The sequence below is a fragment of the Trachurus japonicus genome, chromosome 6, assembly GCF_045865225.1.
Source record: "Trachurus japonicus isolate A0001 chromosome 6, Traja_1.0".
Taxonomy (NCBI): domain Eukaryota; kingdom Metazoa; phylum Chordata; class Actinopteri; order Carangiformes; family Carangidae; genus Trachurus; species Trachurus japonicus.
In genome coordinates this window covers 15,278,399-15,286,628 of record NC_140912.1, presented here as the reverse complement: position 1 = coordinate 15,286,628, position 8,230 = coordinate 15,278,399, and the positions used below count along the sequence as shown (strand labels likewise).

Below are 8,230 nucleotides of genomic sequence, written 5' to 3'. Positions count from 1 at the left end.
GGCTCTTAAACAAATGACTGCTGTCAAGCAAGGGGAGGCTGTCTTTAATGAGCCTGTCTTCACAATTGGCACGGTGCATGTCAAGCCATTATCATAAATAAATAAATAAATAAATAAAACATCTGCCTCCAAACCTGGTCTGTGTCAAAGCTTTAGTGCTTTAAAGTTAACTTTGGTCTTCTTGGATAGCATTTCACATTCATTAAACTCATTTACTCACTAAGGTCTCTAAAATGTGACTGCTGACATTTGAAACAGAGCACAAGGTCAGCTTTAATGTTAATACTGCAGCACTCTACAGGAGTTAATAGTTTCGGCTAGCTTAGCACAAACACTGGACGCAGGTGGGAGCGGCTAGCATCTGCAGTTGGAGGGAAATATATTGCAACTTATTTTCTCTGTATTAGTCGCAAATAACAGGTGTAGCCTATGATAATATCCTCTAATATCTTGCCCAAGGTGGACAGGTGCACAGAGTATTTCTTCACACATAAAGGTAAAAATCTATCATGCTTTAATCATTAAATTACTTTGTGTTTTTAAGGTGTAGGTGGACCCATTTATTGTCCAGCCGCAACAAAGGATCTTCAGCATTGCTAAGTAATACAGTCGTCTTATCTTGAAGTCTCTCAGATTAAGATAAATGGGTCAATTTGAAAAGTAATTAGCTTACCTAAAGCCAATGCATGTTTCTAGAAGATCTGCCCTTCTTCACAGTGTGCACCAAACTGCCACTGGTTCCTCGTTTGCCTTTGTTCTCTGGCCGGTGAATCTGTTTAGAGAGAATAGAAATGATTGATTAGCGATACTGCTTCCTCTCCGGTCCTGACATTACTAAAATACCCACTCAGTATAATGGCTGAACACAACAATGACTGTAGCTGATTGTAAAGGCTAAAAGATATTCAGCCGGAAGAATCTCAATTACTTTATGACACAAAGGTTGGAGAAACAATTAAAGGTGCCAAATCAGCGACAGACAAAGCAGCCATGAAGGTTCTGAGCCATTGAATGGACAAAATATCTTCCACAGAGACTGTATTGTCTCTTTGAAGCCTGGAGACAGATTTATTGCAAAGGAGTATCAAAGCAGGCATCCTCTCACAGATAAATACCTCCATCTATTTTTTTTTTCAATCTGAGAGATAAGGACCCAAGCTTATGATCTTGCCTTGCATTTCAGGTGGCATGTTTTCTATCTCAGAATAGACCTTGAATATTCCCAGCGGTTATTCAGTCTGTCTCCTTTTAATCATGCAAAAGGCAGGTAAATTGATATGGGAGTACGTCTGAGTGGACACAGCCCAGAATTAAAATGAGGTTTATTCTTCACGTTCACTTCATGGACAAAGAGTTTGACTTGTTACCACTGCTGCTAGGATCCATGCAGGAGGAGCACAAGGCAGGGCCTCCTGTGTAAAAGGTGGAGGTTTGTCACTGGGAATTAACACAATTAATAGTCTGCACAACACACATACACACACACACCAATGAGCCTATAGGTACCAATGTGCTATTACAGTAGCTAATTGCTTTTGTTACTATGCAATGAATTGTTCCTAGCACAAGGCTCTAGACTGCCCCTAAATGGGAGCATTTTGCCCCTAAAATTTGAGACAGTGCAAGTAAATTTTCATCTACTTGCACATGTGAAACCAGCAAAATTTGCTGTTAGTTTGATTTAACATTCAAATCATCTGTAATCTGTCATTACAGGTGGCAGGCCAAGGTCTATGAGGATCATGAATGAAAAGGAAATGTGACATATTTGCCTCACAATATGATTTGTGCCCCTAAATTTTCAGTTTGTGCTCCTAAAATTTTAAGTTAGGGGCCACTGTGCTCTAAGTAAAAAAAAAAAAGTTAGTCTGGAGCCCTCTAGTACTATGTGTAAGTGTGTTGCAAAGCCTCTAGACTAACTCTAGACTTCATGTGCCAAACCCATCAGCGTTGGATGGGTGACATTCTCCTTCATGACAAAGGCCCTGGGCGTTGTAGTTTATTTCCAATAAACGCTTCCTGTTGTTGCAAATACGGACAGGAAATTTTGAGGGATGTTTTGTTACAAAATTACATTTCACAGCAGCGGGTTATTTTACCTTTTTATACACTGAAGCTATATATTTGTGAAAAGCTTTTAAAGAGCTGCATTGATTGATTGGAGTTGGTGGGCTTTGTTTGGTGGGCTTTGTTAGCAGGGCTGGGTTTGCCATGTTGAGCATGGTCACCATCTTACCTTGAGCTATCTAGCATGCTGCCATATACTGTATGTATGAACAAACTAGAGGAACATTGAAAGGACCAGTCCACTTGCTAGGAATAATAATAATGAGCGTGTCCCTAAGATTTCAGGATTTTTGTACATGTACAATCTGGACTAAACTGGTCCAATAATAGGTGTGCGCATAAAACTAACATTAAGCTTTGTTGTGTTAATATTGATGTTGTTCCAGTGATGTGTAGCAGACAGTGTGGTTTTCTGTGTGGGATAAAGAAGCAGAATAAAAGAAGAAGAAAGAAGAAATTGACTGAGATGTTATTGTAGCAATAAAAGCACCAGAGGAATACTTGGTAAACATATACATCTGTGGAGGATGTGCATCTGTTACATTTGGTAGTAAATGGTTTAAATAAACAGGGATGCTGACTGTATTGATCAAATGCTGTGCTTCAGAGTTGTGCTCCCTCTGCTTAAATAAAACCACCTCCCTCAGGATGAACTTGTTTTCATGACAAAGTGTGGTACAGATTTGGTATTTGCATGCTGTCGTGACTCAGCCCTGCATAAAAAGGTGGAAAGCAATTTCAAACATCTGTCAGCCAACTAATGTGAACACTGCAGCAGAGATTTCTGTGCTGCTGCTGTATGGAAATAAGGCAGTGTTTTGTTTCACACCATTAAACTCTCCCAGTAGGAAGAAGTGTAGTCATTTACATTTTAAAGTGCCTTATGAAGAGTAAACTGAGAATTGGCAGTCTGTTAGGTGTCAGCAGAATAATAAATCCTCTGCTTCATTAAGGTTTTCAGGGAAAGTCACAAAGCAAAGAAGGTAGGCTTGGGGTTCATTGTAAGCTATGTGCAGCACAATTCAAAAATCTATATACAAATAGCTGTCATCATTGCTGGCTTTTGAATTTTAGTCAAGGCAATCAATTTTTTCCATGATATAATACGCCCAATTTACTTTTTCCCCCTATGAACTGAAAATAAACTGACTCCCTACTACAAGTCTGCATTTTGTGAATCTAAACACTTCACAAAGTTACCAAATTACCCTTGAAGTGAGCAATTACCTGAGCCACTTTGTACAACTGATCGCAATTACCTGCCTCTGCACTCCAAAGAGCAGGAGTCACCCAATGATTGTGATTGCACCTGCTATTTTCTCCAGTGGTGATGGAGATGACGAGACAAATTCAAATTTGGGTTCATTTACTAGAAGTGCAGGTATTTATTATGGTCGTTATAATGAATGAACACAAAATATTTAGAACCTTAAAAATGTGACATGTACTGCATGCATGGTCGGCTTTGGAGGGGATGTTTAACACTTTTACTAAGCCTGTCATTTGTAATAAGCATCATACAGCAAAAAAGCACTAAAGAACCTCCCTCTTCTCTTGCATGGCTCAGTCATTATAATGCCTGTGATTTGTGTGTCATTGGAAATGTTCCAATAATCGTGATTAAACACTTTAGATCCTTTAATCTATTTCCCTCCCATTTTTCCACGCCTGCCTATCACAGCATAATATAAAAACTGTAGGACTGCACGACTGATTAACAATTATTTTCCAAAAGCACATGTTCCCTTGGAGATGACAGCCTGAACCTGCCTGTCCTCCTCATCCTCTGCTGTGCTTCAAAGTGGCAGGAAAACAACCAATTTTCTGTCATTTGGCTTTGCACTTTGTCTCATACATGCTGAAACGGCAGGAGGCATATAGACTCAGACATATATCTGCTCGGTTTTTCCCCCACCAGTGGCTGCATCTCTCTCTGCCTGCTGGAGCAGAGCAGCACATAATAGTCGGCTCTGTGTTGCTGACTGCTGGACTGGCTCTCAAAAGTCAAGCACTGGTTTGGAGGGCACTTCAAATAGATGAAAAGAGCTGCCTTGTTGTTTATGCGGGCACAGAAAATGGTGCTGATGAGAAACACTGCTGATGTTTATGTTCATCTACATTCACACCCACTCAGGGACCATTTTATCGCACACTGAGATCCATTTGATGCTTCGCTGGATGTAATTGGAAAGGAAGGTCCCCCCGGTCTCGGGTGGCACCTGTGCAACGTTCAGCACATCTGAACTTCATCATGCTGTTTATGCTTCCTGAGAAATGATAACTTATTCTCCCTGAGGCTCTTCTTGGATTCTAATGTGACTATTGTTTTCACAGTTCATTTTTAGTTACAGATTCTCGTTTTCCAGTTATAAATTGCCTCAAACAGAGTGTAATGTAAAATATAGTGTCCACTTTGCAAGCTTTTTCTAAAGCTTTCACTGTCTTTTCTTTTCTTTTTTTTCTTTTTTTTTTTTACCTATAACACACTCATATCACATATTGTTCCTCCTACATTATAATTGCAAATTAAATCCTGAGGGAGCTGACCAGATAAATGATTAGTTGCTGACCCTGAATTGAGGCCTATTTTGTGGATAATAATGAGTTGATATCGCTGAATCGTTGGGCAATGATTTGTTCATAAATACCTGACCACTAAACCACATCTAAGATGACCACTGTCTTAATGTGTTGTTCTTAATTAACACTAAACCAGTCACTAACTGCCATAAAACGAGTTGTGACTAATTATTTACTAATTACTCTGGCTTACATCTTCAAGTACAGTATAGTGAAAGTTACTTAAAGCAGATAACAGCGGCACGGCCGTTTCGGCTAATGCTGTGTTCAAGGCAGGCTTTTGAAACCGTAAGTTACAGCTTCAAGTCACAACTACGACTTGGTAGCGTTCCAGGTAACCCGTAGCTCGTGTTTTTATCGTCCTGTTGTCTGTGAAAGTTCCCTATAACGGCCACTCGTAACTTCCGACCCGTGAACTCGTACCAGATCGAACTGGTATGACTTCACAGGAAGGAAAAACACAAAGTACGAGTTTCCTTGAACGCACCATGAGTTAGCAGCCCCCGCCCTTGTCAGGCATCAATTGGTCCTCGTGCTACGTCACCACATTCACGCGCATCCCTTGGCTGCACACACAGCCCTTCATGCCGTTCTCTCCCCTCATTGGATAACACTTGTATCCCACAAGGAAAATTTTCTCCTCGGGTTACAGCAGAGCAGAGTGACGGAGAGACTCGTGTTTAGGCTGAAATACTTCATGTAAGTGATTGCTGACGGAAAATAGGACTATTTAGGACTTATATTAACAAAAACATTCCACTGATATCTGCTTTAATATTACTTATTTCAAAGTGTTTTGGCAAACAAATTACATGCAAAATGAGGCCTTACTAGATATTATAGTATAGTTATACATTGTTCTATATAAAATGTCACAAGTATTCCTCTATATTTTAGTAAAGTCTAAAATGCAGACATTTAAGCTGCTGTGCTGGGTTGGTTTCAGTTTCTGCTGGAGTTTCACATTAATCTCATTTTATCCTTTTATCACAATGTCAAGGTAAAGCTGGTGATGCAGATATTGATTCCTTAAAGCTGTAATTATTTTATAAATTAAATCAAATTGTAAAGCTACAGCAAGTTTAGATGAAGAGGCTGAACTCATTAATGTGGTTTAGCACTGCAACACCACTCCAAGGCACTGCTCTGTGCTATTAATTAGGTCACAGCTAAGCTGACAAGCTCCACTGAAGAGAGTGAGTTTATTTTCTCACTATAATGATGTGAGGGCAGATGAGTGACGGTGTAGTCTTTGACTCAGTGTATAATCCTCCGCTCTTTGATTGCCAGTAGTTTGAATATGAGAGCGACTTAACTTGTGGATAATGAATTCAAAACCAATCTTCCTGTTAGTTGATTTCTCCAGTTCAATTACTGATACTCGTTCAATCCTCACTATGATCATCTGTGACCAGGTTGCCATAGACAGTCAAAGGTTGCCATGGAGATGGCCCGAGATTTGTCAAGTGTCGTTGCAGGGGAGCAGCAAAGCTCCAGGTTTTAGTGTTTGTGTCAACATGTCACAGGTGAAACTTGGTCTTATTTAAAAAACAATAACGCGCTGAACCGCAATGTAAGTCAAAGTAGTTCCTTTTTAACATTTTGAATATCACATGTCTTTAAATTGCTCCTGTGACATACAATGCACCATTTGCAGCAGGACAAACATGTGGATGTGTGGTAATATGCACCCAAAGCCCATGAAGTATTCATGTAACCCGTTTCCCTCTGTCAGATGTCTCACCAGAGACACAGTATCAGCCTCATTGCCTTCTCTGGGCTCCATCAATAGAGTGAAATTAATACCACTTTAAGTATCTTTAGGGCAATCTTTCTTTTTCAGAGGCAATGAGATTACATGTATCTCTATTGACTGGGTGTTATACAGTATATGAGTGATCTATTTTAATAGGATTAAAGCATGTGGTGTGAGAGTCTAAATGTGTGAGCGGTACTGTGTCCACTAAGTTTTATTGTCTGAACCTTTGGCTCACAAGCTAATGTTGTCTACTCATGATTACCTTAGCCTTGAAAAGTGTACAGCAGCACCAGACAGCCAATTGAATCATACGGCACTAATTAACTTTCAAGACTATGCAGAGTCATTTCATTACAAATGCTGTTTCCTTTCATCATATCTCTCTCTCGGCCGTGTTTCAGCAATCCATCTCTGGAAGATTGAAAACTAAATTGAGTTTGCTTGTAATGCACCTCAGCCGTCAGCGAATGCTAATTTTGTTCTCAGTGAGTCTGACAAAAAAACACTAAACTTGTGCAGGAAGCTGTGCAGCGGCACTGATACGAATATCCTTTTAATGATACACCACACTCCATCAGCTCACTGTTGCAAGAATCTGCTCAGTATCGAATCCACACCTCAAGATTAACAACTCTGAATGGTATGGGTTTTGTGTTTTAGGTGAGTAGATGGATATGGAGTGAGGCTGATGCAGATTGATACCAGATTTTGAATATTTGTCAAAAAAACCTGGATTTCATGTTTTGTTTTTTTTTGTTAAATGTGATCACAATGATTCCCTAAACCTCGAACTTGTATGTGTACTGTAAATATCTTAATTTCCCCATTGAGGGATGAATAAAGTCTTATCTCTTATCTGATATGATGAGTTTATCGGACAAAATGAAATAATTATAAGTGCAATTATATATAGAATCATCTAATCAATACTGGCGTTCTTGTCTGGCTCTAAGATTAATGAGACTTTAATACCTATACACAATTGTTCTGTGTAAAATCCACAACACATTCAGGCCCTGAACAAGAGAGCCCTGTGATCTTCTCCACTAAAAGCTGGTTGTGTGTCCTGTCTGAGCTGCGACTGCGTGACGGAGCATCCTGACCGCTGGTCAAGTAGCTCTGTCTGATGACTTAATTGAGGTCACAGGCTGAGAGCATAGTTTGCCCATCCTCTGCCTCATTAACATATCTCTTTGTTCAATATGTTGATGTGAAGCAGTGATTTACAGTTAATCAGCCCCACACTGTCACACCTCTGATTATGCTCAAGTGTATTCAAAAAAAAAAGCTGCCATGAGATTTCATTTAACGGGATATTTTGCTCTGTGTTTACAACACGACACGTTTAAGCATCCATAAAATAAGCTGGCTCTCTCCGCTGCAGCTCTGCTGAGCTCATTTACTCAGCACTGAGAGAAAGGTGATAGCTGACAGTGTGAAGTAATCTGCTCTATTGATCATGCTGTCACAGAGTGACTTCAGTAACTGCAAAAGCAAACACAGCCAACATTAACCCTTTACTAGGAGACCAGAGAATGAACATAAAACTGCTGCAAGGCAATGACGGCGATACCGAAACATTAAAGGCCTGTAGATAGAGGATGTGAATATATGGAACCATTTGCTTTCATAACTTTGCGTTTTCCTCTCTCATGTGAGTCTGGTCCTGCAGCGTGCTTTTACCTGTAAGGAGAGGAGTGTGCTGCGGGGATCATTTACTGACACTGGCGTCTACGGTTTTGGAGATCAGAGGGTGAATCCCGAGGGGGTGTTGATGCAGACTTGTGCTTTGGTTTTGAGGATCTGTATTACCTTGCTCCGTCA

General features: G+C 40.1%; 1 long non-coding RNA gene across 1 annotated transcript in view; it reads right to left on the bottom strand.

Moving 5' to 3' along the window:
- Window positions 1-670: 670 nt before the first annotated feature.
- LOC146985876 (uncharacterized) overlaps window positions 671-8,230 on the bottom strand; it is a 49,816-nt gene continuing 42,256 nt past the window's right edge. The window contains exon 3 of the long non-coding RNA XR_015035998.1: window positions 671-772. This is a non-coding gene — a long non-coding RNA (uncharacterized LOC146985876). The remainder of the gene's footprint in view (window positions 773-8,230) is intronic.